Source organism: Geotrypetes seraphini, chromosome 9 (genome assembly GCF_902459505.1).
Source record: "Geotrypetes seraphini chromosome 9, aGeoSer1.1, whole genome shotgun sequence".
Classification (NCBI taxonomy): domain Eukaryota; kingdom Metazoa; phylum Chordata; class Amphibia; order Gymnophiona; family Dermophiidae; genus Geotrypetes; species Geotrypetes seraphini.
The window spans coordinates 114081244-114102420 of record NC_047092.1 but is presented as its reverse complement, the minus strand read 5'-3'; positions in this window follow the sequence as shown (position 1 = coordinate 114102420).

The following is a 21177-nucleotide window of genomic DNA, read 5'->3' as shown; positions in this document are numbered from 1 at the left end:
AAGGCAGACTCAAAACTTCTGAGTTTCTTCAAGCAAGTCTGCTTGCGAGGCTGTCCGCATCCGGGTTCCGTGGATGATGTCACCCACATGTGAGAATAGGCTGCCTGATTGTCCTGGGATAAAACCATGGACTGAGGACATCACAGACACACAGCAGCAGGAGGAGGATGAAGCTCGGGGGCTGGCAAACCATGAGGAGGACTGCAGGAGTACCAAAACAAGAGGAAAACAAAAAGATAGGGCAAAAAACTGGGTCTTAAACTGCCTATACACAAATGCTAGGAGCCTGAGGGCCAAAATGGGAGAACTAGAAATCACTGCCAGCATAAAGGACCTAGACATAATTGGAGTCACAGAAACGTGGTGGACTGAGGACAATCAATGGGATGTGGCCATACCAGGGTACAAACTATACAGGAGAGACAGGACACATAAAAAGGGTGGAGGAATAGCGCTGTACATAAAAGACTCCATACCCTCAACCAGGATGGAAACAACAGTACAGGCGGATGGCTTGGAATCACTATGGGTTAAGCTACAGGGAGGAACTGGGGCAGACATTAAATTGGGTCTGTACTACCGCCCACCTGGACAACCTGAAGAAATCGACCAGGACCTGGAAGCCGAACTGAGGCAGGTATGCGGAAGCGGAAATGTGGTGGTGATGGGGGACTTCAACTATCCTGGGATAGACTGGAGTATTGGGCACTCAAACTGCGCAAGGGAGAACAAATTCCTAGAGGTCACGAGGGACTGTTTCATGGAGCAACTGGTCACAGAACCAACACGGGGTGACGCCACTCTTGACCTAATCTTCAACGGACTAGGGGGGCCAGCAAAGGAGGTGGCAGTATTAGCCCCTCTAGGTAACAGCGATCACAACACGATCCAGTGCAGGCTAGAAATTGGATCATCAAAGGGGAAAAGAACCACAACGACAGCACTCAACTTCAAAAAAGGAAATTATGATGCCATGAGGGAAATGGTGGGAAAGAAACTCAAAGGCAACATAGGGAAGATGGAATCCGTAGAAAAAGCCTGGACCTTACTCAAGGGAACTGTGCACGAAGCGCAAAACCGGTGCATCCCCAAGTTCAGGAAAGGGTGCAAAAAAAATAGAACAAAAAACCCAGTGTGGATAACAAATGTAGTGAAGAAGGCGATAAACGACAAGAAAGCATCGTTCAGAAAATGGAAAAAAGACCAAACAGAGGAGAACCAAAAAGTGCACAAAGAACACCAGAAGGAGTGTCACTGAGTGGTTAGAAAAGCAAAAAGAAAATACGAAGAGAGACTGGCAGAAGAAGCAACAAACTTCAAGTCGTTCTTCAGATACATCAAGGGGAAGCAACCGGCAAGAGAAGAAGTGGGACCATTGAATGATGGAGACAGAAAGGGAGTAGTAAAAGAAGAGAAAGAAATAGCTGACAGGTTAAATGAGTTCTTCACGTCAGTCTTCACGATGGAGAATACATCCAACATTCCGGAACCCGAGGAGATTGCAATAGGAGACCAAGAAGATAAGCTGGTCAATTTAGAGGTAAGCCAAGAAGATGTACTCAGGCAGATAGACAGACTAAAGAGCGACAAATCGCCAGGTCCGGACGGCATTCACCCAAGGGTACTCAAGGAACTAAAAAACAAAATAGCGGAGCCACTTCGACAGATATACAACCTATCCTTAAAAACCGGAGAGATCCCGGAGGATTGGAAAATAGCAAATGTTACGCCCATCTTCAAGAAGGGCTCAAGGGGCGACCCAGGAAACTACAGGCCGGTGAGCCTGACCTCAGTCCCGGGAAAGATGATGGAGGCACTGATTAAAGACAGCATCTGTGAACACACCGAAAAAAATGGGCAGCTAAAACCAAGTCAACATGGCTTCTGCAAGGGCAGGTCATGCCTCACAAACTTATTGTACTTCTTTGAGGGGGTGAACAGCCAGGTGGATAAAGGGGCATCTATAGACATTGACTTCCAAAAAGCCTTCAACAAGGTACCACACGAGAGACTGTTTAAGAAGATATGGAACCACAGGGTGCAAGGGGAGGTCCACCGATGGATCAAAAACTGGCTGGCAAACAGGAAGCAGAGGGTTGGCATAAAGGGCCATTACTCAGACTGGAAAGGGGTCACGAGCGGAGTTCCGCAGGGGTCGGTGCTGGGACCGCTCCTGTTCAATATCTACATAAACGACCTAGAGGTGGGAACCAAGTGTGAGGTCATTAAATTTGCAGATGACACCAAACTATACAGCAGGGCTCAAACCAGGGAAGACTGCGAAGATCTCCAAAAGGATCTAACGCAGCTGGAAAAGTGGGCCGAAAAATGGCAAATGAGCTTCAACATAGGGAAATGCAAGGTCATGCACGTGGGGAAAAAGAAACCGATGTTCACATACAAAATGGGGGGAACACCACTAGGGGTCAGTAACCTGGAGAGAGACCTGGGAGTGATGGTAGACGCAACACTGAAGGCATCGGCGCAGTGCGCCACAGCCTCAAAGAAAGCAAACAGAATGTTGGGTATCATTAAGAAGGGTATTACGACCAGGACGAAGGAAGTCATCATGCTGCTGTATCGTGCAATGGTGCGGCCGCATCTGGAGTACTGTGTCCAGTACTGGTCGCCGTACCTCAAGAAGGACATGGCAGTACTTGAGGGAGTACAGAGAAGAGCAACTAAACTGATAAAGGGAATGGAAAATCTCCCATATTCCGACAGATTGAAGCAGTTGGGACTTTTCTCCCTGGAAAAGCGGAGACTTAGAGGAGACATGATAGAAACCTTCAAGATCCTGAAGGGCATAGAAAAAGTAGACAGGGACAGATTTTTCAAATTATGGGGCACCACAAGTACAAGGGGGCACTCGGAGAAATTGAAAGGGGACAGGTTTAGAACAAACGCTAGGAAGTTCTTTTTCACTCAGAGGGTGGTGGATCCATGGAACGCGCTTCCAGAGGCTGTTGTAGACAAGAAAACATTAAATGGTTTCAAAGAAGGTTTGGATAGATTCCTAGAAAAAAAAAGGGATTGAAGGGTATAGATAGGTATAGACCACTACTCAGGCAATGGGCCTGATGGGCCGCCGCGGGAGCGGACCGCTAGGCAGGATGGACCTATGGTCTGCCTCAGCGGAGGCAACTTCTTATGTTCTTACCCAGTAATGATTAAGAATTTGAGAAAATGGGAATGGGATTTCTATATTGCTTTTATGAGGTTATACATTCAAATTGGCTTACATATATTCAAGTACTTATGGCCCAATGGAAGATTAAGTAACCTGGCCAAGGTTACAGAGCAGCCTTGGGATTTGATCCCACAACCTTGGATGCAGAGGCAGCAGCGCTACCAGTAGGCCATCCCTCACTGAATATTGCCTTTGTTAAAAAAAAAACCAATTATGTGAGGGTCAGAACTGCTAACTTTTTTTTTTTTAAATTCTTTATTCATTTTTAAAACTTCCATTGTGCATAAGAGATGATGCTTTTACATAAAATATTAACATTACAGCACAATAAACTTAATAGAATAAAGACAAGACTTATTTTCCCCCACCCATTTTCAAATTAACCAACACCTCATAAAAATACCTGTAAACAACCTATCTATACCTCTTAACCAGTGCCAAAACATACCCCCCTCCCCCCTCTCCGGATGTGTATGTTTTCCTCATTTATATAAATAAATCAATCTTTACAATATTTAGTTAATGGCTCCCAAACTTCCATACATTTTTTATAATATCCCTTCTGAATGTACATAAACGTTTCCATTTTAAATACATAACATAGGGAATCTCACTAGAATTAATAATTTAATCTATCCCAATTTTTCCAATTCTTTAAAATAAGCTGCATGGCAACCCCCGTCATTATAAACAAAAGTTTGTTATTTTTTGCTAAAATTTAACTTTTTGCTCTCATAGATGTTCCAAATAAAATGGTATAATATGATAGTGCCACTGGATTTTCTAATAAGTGCCACTGGATTTTGTAATAAATTATTAACTTGATCCCAAATAGATCTCCAGAATTTTAGTATCAAGGGACAATAGTATAGTAAATGATCCAACGTCCCAACTTCCAGATGACAATGCCAGCATCTATTAGACTTGGAACTATCTACTCTATGTAAACGAACTGAGGTCCAAAATGCTCTATGTAATAAGAAAATCCATGTTTGTCTTATAGATGCAGACATTGTACATCTCATCCACCAAGACCAAATTTGTGGCCATTGAGATGCAGTAATTTGATGCTTTATCTTAATGCTCCAAATGTCACGCAGACCAGTTTTTGGTTTCTTATTCAAAAATCAAGATATTAATTTATACCACTGAGTGGCCTGGTGACCCAGGAAATCCACCTGAAAATATAAGACCGGCAAGCTGTTAACTTTCTTTGCACAGGTTGGACAGTGTTAGACATGGTATCAATCATAGCTTTCAACTCTTCCTCCTTCCTCAGTGGAATGTGGTGCCCCCTTCAGTTTGTAGCAAAGCAGGCGATAGCCCTCATAACAGAATATAAAAAGGAGGGGCATGGAGACGATCCCCAATAACATAGGTCTGCTCTATTCTGCTCTGTAAGAAATATACTAAACACAATTTCCCAATCTTTTACAAAGCGCAATAGTGAATGCCGCTGTGGTAACTGCCCCAAAGCCCATATGGATTTAAAGGACTTCTGGGCTTTTGCCAGACAGCTGCTAGCACAGCTCTGTAAAAAGGGGGGGGGGGCGGAGTTATGAACAATAAAAACAGAATTGTAAAACAACCACAATGGGTGACATGTTTGTTTCTCTATTTTATTTTACCAATTACCTAAGTGTTTGTATCCCTTAAATCTGACTGGCCTGAAAATTTCAGACTAGAAACTGTCATTTGTTTGAGACAATACTCAGTAAACAGGCAAGTTGAATGACGTACAAAGCGGGGTTCCAGAATGACATACCTATTTATAAGAAAGAAAATTATCAAGGTAAGAACCTAATCTTTCTTTCTAGTGCAATAGGGGTATCATTTTGGACATGTGGGATATACCAAAGCAGTCCCTGGAGCCTAGGACTACCTCAATACTGGAGGACCCAAAAGCTGCATCCGCTCGCTGCTATGTTCACTTTGTAGAACCTTGTAAAATCATTAAGAGTGAACCAGGCAACCACTCTTCAGATCTCCTCAGGTGAAATTGCCGAGGCCTCTGCCCATGAAGAAGCAATGCTTCTTGTTGAATGTGCTCTCAAAGATATTGGTGGCTGTTTCCTGCAAGTAATGTAAACTGACTCTATGTCCATGCAAATTCATCTAGTGATAGTAGCAGCCTTAGACGCCAGCTGCCAAGTTTAGCTTGACTGGCAAGTACAAATAAATGATCATAGAGGCGAAGCTCGTTAGTGACCTCGAGATATCGAAGTATTACTCTCCGCACATCCAGAAGCTGCAGAACTTTTTTTTTGTGTGTGTGTGTGGGGGGGGGTCTTTGACCCTGTGGAGTGGAATGCTGGCAATTAAACTTTTTGATTGACTTGGAAAGCCGAAATTACCTTTGGAAAAAAGGAAGGCACTGTGCACTGGAAAGAAAAAGTATCAAGAAAAGTGTGGAATAACTTGTAAGTTTCATGGCGCTACAGCATCCTCTTCTTGGTTGGGCTAAGAACTTTTCAGCAGCCCCTCGTAATGCATCAGCATTCCCTGAGGTTATTGCTGCTGCTTTAATTCCCAATGCTAAGGCGTCAAACTGTTTCTTAAGAATCACATCCAATCTGCGATCCTGTGTATCCTTCAGAACTATGCCACCCTTACTTAGCAGGGAGGTTCGTTTAGTCACCTGAGCCACCAGGGGGCTGTGCAAACAATTGCTGAGCTGTGCGATAGAACTTGGACATGGACTTAACCACCTTTAAGGGACCTTCAGGAACATCCCAATGCCCTGTGACTAGGATATTAATGTTAGGAAGCCAGGAAAAGGCTGTAGGCTGAGTCCTCACACCATCCATGACTGAACACTGCAGCAGAGGTGGATGGGGACTCTAGATTTATTTCTTTAAAGCAGTGTCCCAAACCTTTTTTTAGCTATGGCATACTAAACAGAGCAAATATTTTTCACAGCACATTATAATTGAAATTATAAAATTGCAAAACCAACAAAAAATTAAATGAGATTATTTAAAGTTCTTTAAGCTTTTTATAGGTAATTGTAACAAAGGTGAAACTAAAGTAGATAGAATAGAATTGCTAATCAATGCAAAGAATGCACTTGTTTTTGAGTGCAAATTAACTCAAAACACACCTCGATAAGGCGACAAGTAAACATGCATTTCATCATCCACCAACTGCAATTATTCTTTTTTTTCAATGTAATTTCTATCACAGCTGAAAATCCAAGTTTGCAAAGATAAAAGAATCCAAATGGTAACAAAGCCTTGATTGCTTTGTTGCTCAAGTTAAGATAATTACTGCATAAAAAATAAAAATAAAACTAAAATTACTTGCCATTAGTTTTCAAGGACCAATCATGTCAAAGAATGATGCTTGTCTGGGAGGTTGTATCCTTTGTCATGGGCAGGGCAATGCTGCACCATCTGAAACGCCCGTGTGCCCTAAAGCAGACCCAGAAAGGGACCTATATTTCTTGCCCAGAAGGTGCCAGGGCATCCCAAACTCACGAGAATAACCGGGATGTAGGTAAAAGTAAAAACTTTCACATTACCAGGAAAGAGGTTAGTTGTCAAACCGGACCTGGGGTTGCAGTTTCCCAGGGGAAGGAAAACAGAGCAACACCAGGATCCCTGGAGAGTAATGACCATACTAAATACACAAAGAAGGCACCTATGAGGAAAAACAAGACTTATCAGGGCATGCTCAAAGGGGAGTGCAAAGAGAGAGGAAAGAGGAACCCAAACCCATGCAATAGGCATGCCAGAGAGACAACTTGGAGGAAAGTTCCAGCCTTCAGGAGAAAGCAGACATAGAAATGTTGGATGCTGCTGAGAGTAATGGGGAGTCCTCAATAGAACAGCTCCAGCCCATGGAAGTCACTCCCGAATGGGCAAGCAATCCCCAGCATGGGGTTGGAGAGGAAGTAGCCATGAAGGTACTGGTAGCCAAGCAAAAAGGTTGGGAACTACAGAAGCTGTAAATGCTTTTCTTTCAACTTTAAAAGTGAACTGTTTGTGTACTGTGAAGACTTGCTGTGGCTGTTACCTAGAGTGGGATGGGATAGAAGCACAGGAGCTGAAGGAAAACGTTCCAGCTGTGTGATTACGGCTATCTCTGTTTGCTCTAAACTGAATCTTTATCTGATAAAGCCATTAAGGACTAGTGCCCTGCAAAAAGCCTAAGAAAGAGTTAGGTGGTGAAGCTTTTGTTTTGTTTGTCTTGAATGGTAAGCACTAACCTGTCTCATTCTGGGAGAGGGATTTGTAAAACCCTGCTTTCAGCAGAGAGAGGGGAGAGACCTCTGCTAAGCTGTTCAAGTTTGCCCTAGAGACAAGGGTTTTTTGGGGGTTTTTTCACAAACTATTTGCGTTTCAAAGTGATTATTTTGTCCTGTTTGAAGTTGATTATTTTGAATTGTGAAGAATTATAGGCATTCTCCACAGCACTGTTTGTGATCAAGTTCTGGGTTTTTTTGGCAAGAAAAATAAAGAAATTGCTTAATTTAAGCCTTGGACCGTTCTATTATTTGGAGGCTCATGGGAATGAGTAACCATGTGTCCGACCAGAGGTGTGTGCAAAGGCTGGCGGCACACCTTGCGCACATAGACGCTCATAATATTGACAGACTCTTGCTTACATGATGTTATGTCATCTTTTCTAGTGTAGACTTATACAGGGAATTATTTTTTAAATAAAGTAAAATTCTGGAATCTCTCATGGCACATCCAGAATCTCTTCAGAGTACACAGTTTGAGAGACACTGCTTTAAAGGATTCTGTAATAATTTCCAGCAACGCTGTGGACTTGAATAGGCTGCGCATAGATGGGTCCTCTCCCTGATCAAGTGCTACCACTGCCTCCTACCAGTCCCTAGCTGGGACCCTGATTCTCCCGAGTGAAGAATCACTCTGTATCAGTAAAGGCATAGACCCAGACTCCCCATCATCATCTTGAACAGTATCCTGTTCTGTGGTGGAAAAGCACTCAGCGAGGGAAAACCCCCTTGCATGAGTCTAGGGAGTCTCCAGAGAGCGCAGAAGAATCCTGGCAGCTTAGATTAACTTTCTACATGAGACTCACAAAATCAGGAGTAAAACCCTGATGAGTTAGCCCTAAGGCCCCCTTAGGGAACTCTACCTTTCTTCTCTTGGGTTCTGTGGCATCTATGCCCTGTGTTTGACCAAGCTGCAGAACAGAAGTTCTGAGAGGGATTTTCTCCCCACAGCTGTGACCCTTGGTGGTTTAACAGCCCTAGAGATCTCAGGGGGGCTAAACCTGAGGCTCCCATCCCCCTCACGTGTTCTGTGACACATGGTGCACGGATGCTCCTTAGCCAACCATTCAGCACAAGTCTAACATGATATGTGGGTAAAAGGATCTGAGGAGTCCATTGCTATCGATTTTGAGCTGAATTGATGGATTTTGAGGCAGATGGAGGACTTTGAAATAAAATCAGGAAGTCTTGATGACCATTGCAGCAGCATTTTGGTGCCAAAGAATGGCTGAAAATGACCAAACTAAAACCCAAATTTTACTGAAAAAGAGTTTTTGCAGGAGACGGACCCTCTGGGCAGTCTTGGAAACCAACAAAAATTCTGTTTTAGGACCCTCACACACACACAATTTTCCCCTAGATTGAAACAGTATATACTCGCTGTGCTATAAACGTGCTGCAGCCTGCTTCAATCTTCAGGCTGCTAGCTTGAGCAAGACCAGATTTTACCCAGTGGCGTAGTAAGCTGGGGGGTGGAAACGACTGTCCACCCCCAGGCACCGTCTTGGTGAGGGCACAGGCACCTGTTTTCCTCTCCGCCACCCACTGCCGCATGTGCGCGCCACTTCCCTTCTCCCGTACTATTGTAATGTTTCTGGCACGAACAGCAACCCCCAACCTGCTGTCGCACCAGCATCGGCTCTTCCTCAGACATCACTGCCTGGACCCATGCCTAGGAAGTGATGTCAGAGGAAGAGCTGACGTTGACACGACAGCAGCTTGGGGGTTTCTGCTCATGCCAGGAATGTTACAGAAGTACAGGGGACGGAAAGCAGCACGCAGGAAAGGAGTGTGTTGAGTTGGGGGTAGAGATGAGGGCGGGAAGGGGCGCCTCTCACCCTCGCTTCTACCCCTACTGAGGCACACATGCAAAGGGGGGTACCCTGAAAATCCCCCCCTAAGGACTACTGCAGTGCCAAATCAGCTTGTGATCAAGCTCCTGGAAAAAAAAAAAAGAGAGCTAGTTTCAAGGGCAACGGTCCCCAAGCTCCTAAAATATTAAGCAGGCTGGTACCACAGAAGGAATGGCCTGCTAGACTCCAAGTCTGCTTCTTCTCCCAGGCAGAATTATCCCAGAAATACTAGGAACTCTGGAGCACCAAAAGCGTCCAAAATTTGAACAAAAGACAAAAAGATTTAGATGGAGCAGATCAGACACATACCTTATATTGCAAGTGACCAGAAGGAAAAACTGAAGGAGGCAGCACACTCCTCTGAAGAAGGGGGTGGAGTTGAAAGCTGTGATCAATACCTTCTGCAAAGGGTGCACGTTTGGATTCATTACCCACTTGTCCAGAATGACACACCTATTTTTGGGACAAACAGGGCAATCTTACTCATCTTTGTCATGTTGTAGATATAAAGAAGTCTTTCAACTGTAGTTGCTTACTGTGTTAAATAAGCAGTACATCTAGATTAGAATAACTGATAATACACTAAAACAATTGTCAAAGACGGAACATATTACACCAGCATTAACAGCGTACTTGCATCCCGCATGAAACCAATTACAGTACTCCTATGGGAACTTTCAGACAACCTAGGGGCGGTGCAACAACAAACACGTGATTTTAAGCTCCAATAAACAGCTAAAATAATCACAGCCATATATCACTATCCAAGTACAGTATAGTATCTCCATAATTTATGCTTTACTGTATCGGTTGTATCAGTCTACTTAATAGTATTGTACAGTATTTCCATTCTCTTCCCCACACGTCCATCTTAACAGAAACAGCAACAGTTTTTCATTCCTACCTCTTTAACACCTAAGTTCCATTTTTTTCGTTTGAATGCACAAAAAAGCAATTACTTTTAACGCTTACTGTGTTATTGCTCTAATGTGGCAAATTGATTAGGAACCATTTAGATAAAGGAATAGGCTCGAACCAAAAGCACGAGAAGCAGTACGCATGCATCTCAAGTTGGCGTTGTTCGGAATGTGGCCATGGTGCTCACGCGCGGGCTCTTTAGAGTGCGGAAAAAACTGTGGACATTGGGGGTACGGCGTTTTTGCGCGTGCACCCTACAGGGAGAGGGTGGAACGGAAAGTGCTCGTTCTGTCTGTTACGCGAGTTCCCCCTCCTCCATTTTGCTTCTGATGAAAGCAATTAGTGCGCCTTTCGCCACCGGCTTAAAGGTGAGAGATGCGAGAGAGGTTTCTCGATATCAAGTTTGATTTCTGCTGTTTGGTAAGGGTCTATACTTGAGAAACAGGATGAAATAATTGCGGTCCATAGATGGGTTTTGTGTACTGCTTAGGATACTAGAAATCACGCCTAATTGGTTGTTGAGAGTTTATTTATGGGTAATTGTAAAAGTTAATCAGTTTTAGCTCAGATGGGTTAGATATCTATGGCCGGGAAAGGAAAGGAAAGGTTTTTGTAGCTGGATTATGGAGCTTGCCTCAGTGTTGAAAAGAGGGCAGAGTTTTTAAAAAGGAAGGTTGCTTTATAAAGAATTCTGTATTTAGGAAAGACAAGGTACCCACTTAGGAAAGGACTGTAAAATCAGATGGCAGATAAGCCTGTGAAGGTGTAGTTTGGTTAAGACAAGGGAAAGATAAATATGGCCCAGGATAACATAATCTGAATATAAAGCTTCAAAAAAAGACTCAAAGCTGAGAAAACGAGCTGATAATTTGAAGAAAATAGCTAGTAAGTGTCAGAATCGAAGACCACTCCAAGGTTGCCAGCAGAGGAGACTGGAACAATGATAGTATTATTTACAGAAATGGAGAAAGGAAGAGGAGGAGCAGAGGGTTTAGGAGGAAATAGTAGCAGCTCAGTCTTGGACATATTTAGTTTCAGATGATGGCAGGACATCCAGGCAGCTCAGCCAAACAAGCAGAGACTTTTTCTTGGACTTTAGGTGAAATTTCAGGTGTAGAGAGGTAAATCTGGGAGTGATCAGCATATAGGTTATACTGGAAGCCATGGGAGGAGATCAGGGCACTGAGGGAAGAGGTGTAGAGAGAGAAGAGAAGAGGACCTAAAACAGAACCCTGGGGTACACTAACCGCTAGCAGGGTAGCAGGAGAAGAGGACTCGCCAACACATACACTAAAGGTGCGTTGGGAAAGGTAGGAGCCAATCCAGGAGAGGACAGATTCACGGAATCCAAACAAGGACATCATATCAAGGAGTAAACTGTGATTTACAGTATCAAAGGCAGCAGACAGATCAAGAAGGATAAGGATAGAGTAAAAGCCTTAGATCTGGCCATGAACAAGTCACTGCAGACCTTAGGGCAAGTCTCTGGAGTGTTGGGGGCAAAAAACAGATTGTAGAGGATCGAGAATCTGTCAAGTTGAAAGGAAGTCCAAGCAGTGACAGAGAATTGCACGATCGAGTATCTTGGATAGGAACAGAAGAAGGGAGACAGGGCGATAGTTGGACGGATAGGAGAGGTCCAGCAAGGTTTTTTTTGAGAAGGTGCTTAACCACCGCATGTTTGAAGGCAGCAGGGCAGTTGCAGTGGAAAGAAAGAGATTGAGAATATGGCATATCGGAGATGGAGTCGAGTAGGGGGATGGGAATAGGGTCCGAGGGGCATGTAGTAGGCTTGGCTGAATACAGACGTTGTGCAGTTTCTTCCTCTGATTATAGAGAAGGCAGAAAAGTCAGCAGTACAGCAGACCCTCAATATTCGCAAAGGTTAGGCGCAGAGCCAGCCTGCGAATAGGGAAAATCGTGAATAATTTTTTGGGCCCCCTCTGACACACCTTGCCTCCCTGACCTTACCTGGTTATCTAGCGGCGACACGGGACAGGAGCGATCTTCCTACGCTCCTGCCTCGTGCAGAGCCATCATCAAAATGGCTGCTGATACTACAACGGTAATGGCAGTCATTTTGATGACGGCTTTGCACGGGGCAGGAGCATAGGAAGATCGCTCCTGCCCCGTGTCACTGCTAGACCACCAGGTAAGGTCTGGGGCAGTGTTTCTCAAAAATCAAGGAACAAAAAAATTGCAAATAACTGAATTCACAATTGGGGAAACCTCGAATCAGGAGGGGGAGCTGTAGTTGACAGAGGGACAAGTGGGCGGGACCAGACAGGAGAAGCTTCCTGAGCTGTTTGGGTGAAGGATGAAGGGGAGCTGCGAGGTTGAAGTTCAGGAGAGTGGATGGTGGGTAGAGGACAAGGATTTGACTTTGTAGTGAACTCGAGGGTGATGTTGCAGACCTTGCATGGAAGTAATAAGCCACAATGTGGGGAGAGAGAGAAGGAGGGGTCGGAAGTGGGAGCGCTTTGAGGAGGGAGTTAAGTGTGGCAAAGAGATGACGAGGGTTGGAAGAAGGGGAGTTAGTTGGATGTAGTAGTCTTGTTTGACCCATGTAAGTGCAAAATTAAAGGAGGTCAACATAAATTTAAAGTGAAGAAAGTCAGCACATGTGCGAGATTTGAGCTAAAGGCACTCAGCACAGCGGGTGCAGGGACGTAAGTAATGGACACTGGGAATGAGCCAAAGTTGAGGTTTGGTACTGTGCAGCCATTTCCAGAAGCTGTCTTGTGGAATTTGGTGTGTGTATGAAAGAATAGTGAATCTCATCTTACTGAGACAAGGAGTGGAGGTCATACAGCGGTCAACATCCTGGATGGGAGTGAAATGAAGCATCTGTTTATTGCAAAAACAGAGTGTGAGACAGAATACTTAGTCACGTACCAAGTAGTGTGAAAACATAAGGAGCAATCAAGGGATTTTTTTTCCTAGAATTCAGCATGCTGTAAAGGGATAGTCCCACGATGGACCCAGTCCATCGACTGCGATTCCCAGTTGTGAGGAATGGTGTTGTCACAATCATGGTGAGGTTGGTCTGAATTATTTGTTCTCTGTATATACTTCTCTGTGTTCAGTATTTTACTGCTCTGAACCAATAAAGTAGCCTAATTAGTGTTATCTTGTCTGTATCTCTTTGTATGCTGTGAAGTGCTGACTACCTAATGAACTTGGCATTACAGAATTGCCTGACAGAGTAAGAGTAAGAAACAGGGGGAGCAAGTGTGTCTAGAGGAGAGAATAGAGTTGTATGACGAGACAGCCTTATGGACAGACTTAGATAACATAGTGGAGGCGAGGAGAGGTGAAAAAGGATGAGACTGGAAGGACTGAGGGCTTGATTTCTAAACCTTTTGGAGGTGACTGGGCATGGCGGAGGGGGAGGGTGAATAATGGTGAAGGATATCAGATGCTGATCAGAGATGGGAAGCAGTGAGGTAGAGAAGTTAGAGAGCGAGCAGTTGGAGAAAAAGACAAGGTCAAGGCAGTGGCCATCCTGGTGAGTGGGGGTTGTGGAGCAAAGATGGAGGTCAAATGAGGAGATTAAGGCAAGAAACTTAGCAGCATACTTGTCAGTGGGATCATTGAGGTGAAAGTTAAAGTCCCCAAGATTGAGGGAAGGAGAAGATGAATCAAGAAAGCCCAAAAGCCAGGAGTCAAATTCAGTGATAAAGGAAGAAGGGGACTTGGGGGGGGGGAGATGATAAATGACCACTATCCACAGAGGTAAAAGAGTGAATAGGTGGACGGAGTGGACTTCAAATGAGGAAAGGCTGTTGGATTGAAATAAACCTAACACCATCACTATTCTCAAAAACAATCTAGCGCCATAAGAACTGCCTCACCTCTTTGTACCAACCTCACTATTCTCAAATTCCTCTGGAAATGGCCAGATATATCTTTATGTAATCCACCTTGAATTGCAAGGTAACAGTGGAATAGAAATCACAAATGTAATGTAATTGAGGTGGGAGAAGAGGTTGGAATCTTCAAGAAGGAGAGATAAGAAGACCAACACCTCTGCCTCGACCAGTAGGGCGAGATGTATGGGAGAAGTGGTAGCCACCATTTAAGAGGGCAGCAGCTGCAGTAGAGTCCTTAGGGTAAATCCATGTTTCAGTTAGAACAAGCAGGTGGAGGGACTGGGAGATAGAGGTCTTGAATGTAGGGCAGTTTGTTGGAGGCAGAATGAGCATTCCATAGGGCACATGAGAAAGAGAGAGAGGAGGATTGAAGGAGGGGTATAGGTATAAGGTTAGGGTGGTTACACATGTGAGGAAACAGCTGGTGTGGAGGGTCAAGGTTTGAATTCACATCCCCAGCATAGAGCAGAAGAAGGAGTAAAAGAGAGCTGAAGCAAAGGGGAATGATGACAGCAATGATGAAGATGAGAGGGGCTTAAAGAGAAAGGAGATGGATGAATGGAAGACAGAGAATGCTTGAGTGCAGTGAATAAGGTAGATGACAAGATGGCTGGTGAGGGGATAGGAAAAGAAGGATAGTGAGGACTTATGGTGTGGAGAGAAAAGGGAGTAAGATTGGGGAGAACATAAGAAGCGCCATCTCTGGATCAGACCTTCGGTCTATCAAGTCTGGCGATCCGTACACGCGGAGGCCCAGGCAGGTGTACACCTGGCGTAGTTTTTAGTCACCCATATCCCTCTATGCCTCTCGTAAGGAGATATGCATCTAGTTTGCTTTTAAATTCTAGGACAGTCGCTTCCGCTATAACCTCCTCTGGGAGAGCATTCCAGGTGTCAACCACCCTTTGTGTGAAGCAGAACTTCCTGATATTTGTCTTGGACTTGTCTCCCTTTAGCTTCATTCCGTGTCCTCTTGTTCATGTCAAATTGGACATTTTAAATAATTTTTTTTACTGCTCTATGTTGTCGATTCCTTTCAGTATTTTGAAGGTCTCGATCATATCCCCTCGCAGTCTCCTTTTCTCAAGGGAGAACAATCCCAGTCTCTTTGAGTCGTTCCTCGTATTCCAGTTTCTCCATACCTTTTACTAGCTTCGTTGCTCGTCTCTGCACTCTCTCCAGCAGTTTTATATCCTTCTTTAGGTTGGGAGACCAATGTTGGACAAAGTATTCCAAGTGTGGTCTGACCATTGCTCTATAAAGCGGCATTATAACCCTCTTCGATCTACTCGCAATTCCCTTCTTTATCATGCATAACATTCTGTTTGCTTTCTTTGCTGCCACTGCGCATTGTGACAACGGTTTCAGGGTCCTATCTATCAGTACGCCCAGGTCCTTTTCTTGTTCACTCTTACCCAGAGTTACTCCTGACATTCTATACTCGTGTTCCTTGTTCTTTCTGCCTAAATGCATTACTTTGCACTTTTCCACATTAAACTTCAACTGTCATTTCTCTGCCCATTTCTTTAACTGACACAAGTCGCTCTGGAGTTCCTCGCTATCCTTCTGTGATCTGATTGCCCGGCATAGCTTTGTGTCGTCTGCAAACTTGATGATCTCACTGGACGTTCCTTCCTCTAGGTCATTGATGAAAATATTAAATAAGATTGGTCCAAGTACCGAGCCTTGGGGCACACCGCTAGTCACTTTCTCCCAGTCTGAGAAATTCCCATTTATGGCCACTCTCTGCTTTCTGTTCTCTAGCCATTTGCCTATTCGTCTTTGTATATCCCCCTCTATTCCATGGCTTTGTAGCTTCCTGAGAAGTCTTTCATGTGGAACCTTGTCGAACACTTTCTGGAAGTCCAAATATATTATGTTCACCGGTTCTCCACTATCAATTTGTTTGTTCACGGTCTCAAAAAATTGAAGTAAATTTGTCAAACATGATTTCCCTTTCCTGAAACCATGTTGACTAGCTCTCATCAGGTCTTTAATCAGTGCTTCAACCATCTTTCCAGGGACAGACGAAAGACTCACAGGTCTGTGGTTGCCCGGTTCTCCTCTTGATCCTTTTTTGAAAATTGGCGTGACATTCGCTATCTTCCAGTCGTCCGGTATCTGCCCAGTTCTAATTGCCGGGTTGGCAAGTTTTTGCAGTAGTTCTCCGATTTCAACCTTCATTTCTTTTAAGACTCTCGGGTGAATTCCATCCGGTCCAGGTGATTTGTCACTTAAGTTTGTCGATCTGGTAGTATATCTGGTCCAAGTCCACTTTTATTGTGGTGAGGCTGTCTTCTGTTACTCCTTTGAACACTTATACTGTTTCTGGCATTGTTGCGGTGTCCTCCTTCGTAAAGACAGACACAAAGAAGGAATTTAGTCTGTCTGCAATTTGTTTGTTTTCCTTAAAGTACCCTTTTCTTCCCTGGTCATCCAGAGGTCCCACTGCCTCTTTGTATGTTTTTTCCCTTTTACGTATCTAAAGAAGGGCTTGAAATTTTTGGCCTCTTGTGCTATTTTCTCCTCATAGTCCTTTTTGGCATCCCTCACCGCCTTGTGACATTTCTTCTGATCATCTTTATGTTTGTTCCAAGCTTCGGTTGTTTTCGCGCGTTTCCATTTTTTTAAGAGTCTTTCTTTTCTTTTATGGCTTCCTTCACCTGTCTAGTAAGCCATGCCGGTTCTCCTTTGCCTTTAGTTTTCCTTTCTTTGGGGTTATTCCATGTCAAGTGATCAAGGGCTCCCTGCATGACCATCACGGATTTTGATAAAACTTTATGCACAAAGTCCCACATGTATCAAACGAACTTTGGTGAAGTTTTAGTTTCGCCTGTGGAATATTCGTGGAGATATAGCCATTTGTTTGACCCCATACTGCAATGACATACAGTACGACAGTGACATTCTGACAACTTTGAGACACAATATCTCACGAGCTATGTTTCCAAAAAAACTGAAACTTAGCTACCCTGCACAACTTTTGGAGCTCTATTCAGTGCTACCAATAATAATTTTTGTCGAGCACTGAGTGAATGGCTGAATTACAGTAAACTTGGCCGAAAAAATTAGTGCTCCAAAAAAAGTCAAAGTTTGACATTACTTAGCTCCCACAATAATTGAGTAATAAATGCGAAATTTGGCACATAATGACTCAGTACAACGTTGTTTTCAAAAGTACAATTTCAACCTCCAAGCTCTTTCCATTAGTTTACAAATTAAGTGTAAAGTTGCTAATTTGTGTAAAAAGGCCAAAAATAGGGTATTTTCAGCCTGCTTTTACAGAAAAATACCTTTCAGAAACTCTTTCAAATCAGTCTCATTAGAAAGAGCATATTTCAAACCCCCTAGAAAAGTGGGCTTCATTTTTCAACGCAGGTTAACAATGCCCGAAAAAGGGGGACAAAGTTGGGAGATGTCACCATGGCAACGGCCTACGTTTCAACTTACAATTATGTCACTTTTCACACTGTTTTTCCCTGTTTATTTTTACTCAAGCTTTGGGTACAATTATAGTGTTCTTAATTAATGATTATTCCTAACTAGAAATTGAGGTGATAATTTTGTTGCATGCAGATCACAAATTACAACTTGTTTTCTTTTTCAGATCCACATTATTATTAATTCAGTTTAAAATGGATACCAACGAATCGATGCCAACAAAGTGGACTTCACTTTGGCTTGGGAACCATATAAGATACCCATGAGACTGATTTGAAAGAGTTTCTAAAAGGTATTTTTCTGTAAAAGCAGGCTGAAAATACCCTATTTGTGGCCTTTTTACACAAATTAGCAACTTTACACTTAATTTGTAAACTAATGGAAAGAGCTTGGAGGTTGAAATTGTACTTTTGAAAACAACGTTGTACTGAGACATTATGCGCCAAATTTCGCATTTATTACTCAATTATTGTGGGAGCTAAGTAATGTCAAATTTTGACTTTTTTTGGAGCACTAATTTTTTCGGCCAAGTTTACTGTAATTCAGCCATTCACTCAGTGCTCGACAAAAATTATTATTGGTAGCACTGAATAGAGCTCCAAAAGTTGTGCAGGGTAGCTAAGTTTCAGTTTTTTTGGAAACATAGCTCGTGAGATATTGTGTCTCAAAGTTGTCAGAATGTCATCGTCGTACTGTATTTCATTGTGGTATGGGGGTCAAACAAATGGCTATATCTCCACAAATATTCCACAGGCGAAACTAAAACTTTACCAAAGTTCGTTTGAGACATGGTGGACTCTGCATATGAAGTTTCATCAAAATCCGTGATGGTCATGCAGGGCACTTTCCAAGAATCTGATCACTTGACATGGAATGACCCTTTGGAAATCCGCGGAATGTAGAGATTTTGTGCTTCCGTGATAGCATTTTTCAGTAGGGACCATGCCTGATCTACCATTTTAACTTTGTCCACCTTATTTTTGAGTTGTCGTTTCACCATGGCTCTCATGCTATCGTATTTACCCTTTTTAAAGTTTAAGGTCATGGTTAAGGTTTTGGCACGTTTCCCTTTCCTGATGTCAAGTTTAAAGTTGATCATGTTGTGATCGCTCGTACCCAGCGGGACCGTGACTTCTACTTCTTTTGTCGGTCCCGTAAGGCCATTTAGGACCAAGTCCAAGGTGGCATTTCCTCATGTCGGCTCTCTTACCATTTGTTCCAGGAAGCAATCCCCTAGCACCTCCAGGAACTTGGCCTCCTTGCCTCAGTTGGAGGTACCCAGGTTCCAGTCTATCCCTGGGAAATTGAAGTCTCCCATGATTACTTCATTGCCTGTCTTACATTCTTGTTTAATTTCCTCCTCTAACATTTCTGAGTCTGTTTCCTCCATCTGTCCTGGGGGATCGATAGTAAAGGCCAATTTTTGTATCTGTGCCATTGTGTCTAGGAATCTTGATCCAGAGGGACTCCAGCTTCTCTTCCTTTCCGTCGTAGCCTCTCCCAACAGATTCTACTCCTTCCTGAACATATAGGGCAATACCTTCACCTTTCTGCCTTGCTCTATCTCTTCTGTATAGTTTGTATCCCTGTAGTACTGTGTCCCATTTGTTTTCTTCATTCCACCATGTTTCTGTTATGCCAATGATTTCCAGTTCATCGTGTCTTGCTATTGTCTCTAATTCTCCCATTTTGTTTCCCAGACTTCTAGCTTTCGTATACATACATTTGAGTTCCTTTTGTGTTACCTTCTTAGACTTTCTAAGCTTAGCTGTCTGTGTTTCTTTCACAGTATCCTTTTCTGCTCCTGCGTTGTCTCCCTGATTTGCTGTGTGGTCGTCTCCCTCCTGTGTCTGCTCCTGCGTTGTTTCCCTTATTTGCTTTGTGGTCGTCCCCTCCTGTGTCTGAGTAGTTGCCCGTAGTTCCTTCGGGGCATCCTGTCGCTCGGGACATCGACTGGTGGTCGACTGTCGGCTTTCCCCTATCCTTTAGTTTAAAGCCTTCTCGATGGCCTTCTTCATGTTGCCTGCCAATACTCTTGCTCCTTCCTTGTTGAGGTGTAGTCCGTCCTTTCTGTAGTACTTGCTTTTTCCGTCCAGTTGCGCATGAAGTCAAAACCTTCCTCTTCACACCATCGTCTCATCCAGGCGTTGATCGCTTGCAATTCCCTTTGTCTCTTTCCATCCGCTCTTGGTACCGGGAGGATCTCGGAGAAAGCCACCTTCACCTCCCTGATCTTCAATTTTCTTCCTAGTGAGCGGAGCTGGCCCTTCATCTCTTCCCTGTCATTCTCCCATCCGCTCACATCATTAGTTCAGCACAGCAGTTTCCTTTCCCCCTGCGCTGTCTATGATCCTGGAGATCCTGTTGGCCACATCCTTCACTCTTGCTCCAGGCAGGCAGGTGACGATTCTATCCTCTCTCCCTCCTGCGGTGTGGCTGTCCACATGACGTATAATGGAGTCTCCCACGATGATCTCAACTTCTTTATTCGGAGGTTCCTTGGGGTTTGTAAGTCCACGTCCATGCTGTAGGGCCAATCTTCCTTCTGTGATGCGCTTGAAGTTGTTTTTGGCTCATTGTGTGGGGGGACGTCTTCATGCGTTCTCTCTCTTTCTCCTAGTGTGCGGTCATCCCCTATCTCCGCTTCAGTCTCTTCTGGATTTGCAGGGGTGTCTTCTCTCCTCTTATCCATGCTGTCTTCCTGGGTTGCTCGGGTACAGTTTTCCAGCCCTGGGATCTCCACATGTTGCTGGTGAGCTTCCTCGATGAATCTTTCTAGCTCCTTGACCTCTTCATTTGCACTGAACTCCACTAGAAACTTCTCCTGTTCGCAGATTCTGTCTTCTAAGGTGAGGAGTTCTTTTAGTTCCATCACTGTCTCCTCTAGTAGCCGTATTTGCCATTTCAAGCTATCCAGCTCCATGCACCGACTGCAAATGTATGCCTGGATACCCGAAGGGAGGTAGACATACATATTGCAGCTTGTACAGAAGACTGGAAAGCTCGTCTTCTGACTTCCTTGGGCTTCCATTTCTTGCTTCCCTTCTGAGTTGTCTGAATGATTTGTTGTGAACCTTCTGTCTCAGTTGACTGTTGACTGGGTGTTTTCTGACTTCCTGTCTGCTGTCTTCCTGTTGTAGTGAGTCTGCTGGTGTTGCTGTGTTGGGACCTTTGTGTGCTTGTTTCCCTTCTAGGTGTGTGGTACTATGCCTACCTCCCCCCTACCTTCTGTGCCTACCGCTTCCTTGCCTTGCTTGCCTTTCTGCTTTTCTTGTATATGATGTCTTCGCTCTACCTTACCTTGCTTTTGCTTGTGTGGGTTTGTTCCTTCTGTGCCTGTTTCTTACTTACCTTACTTACTTGCCACTTGAAACATAGAAAAATAGAAGATGACGGCAGAAAAGGGCTACAGCCCATCAAGTCTGCCCACTCTGCTTACCCACCCCCTGTCTATGCCCTAATGACCCAATTTCCTTATCTTGACCCTCGTAGGGATCCCATATGGGTATCCCATTTATTCTTAAAGTCTGGCACGCTGTCTGCCTCGATCACCTGCACTGGAAGCTTGTTCCAATGATCAACCACTCTCTCTGTGAAGAAATACTTTCTGGTGTCGCCATGAAATTTTCTGCCCCTGAGTTTGAGCGGGTGACCTCTTGT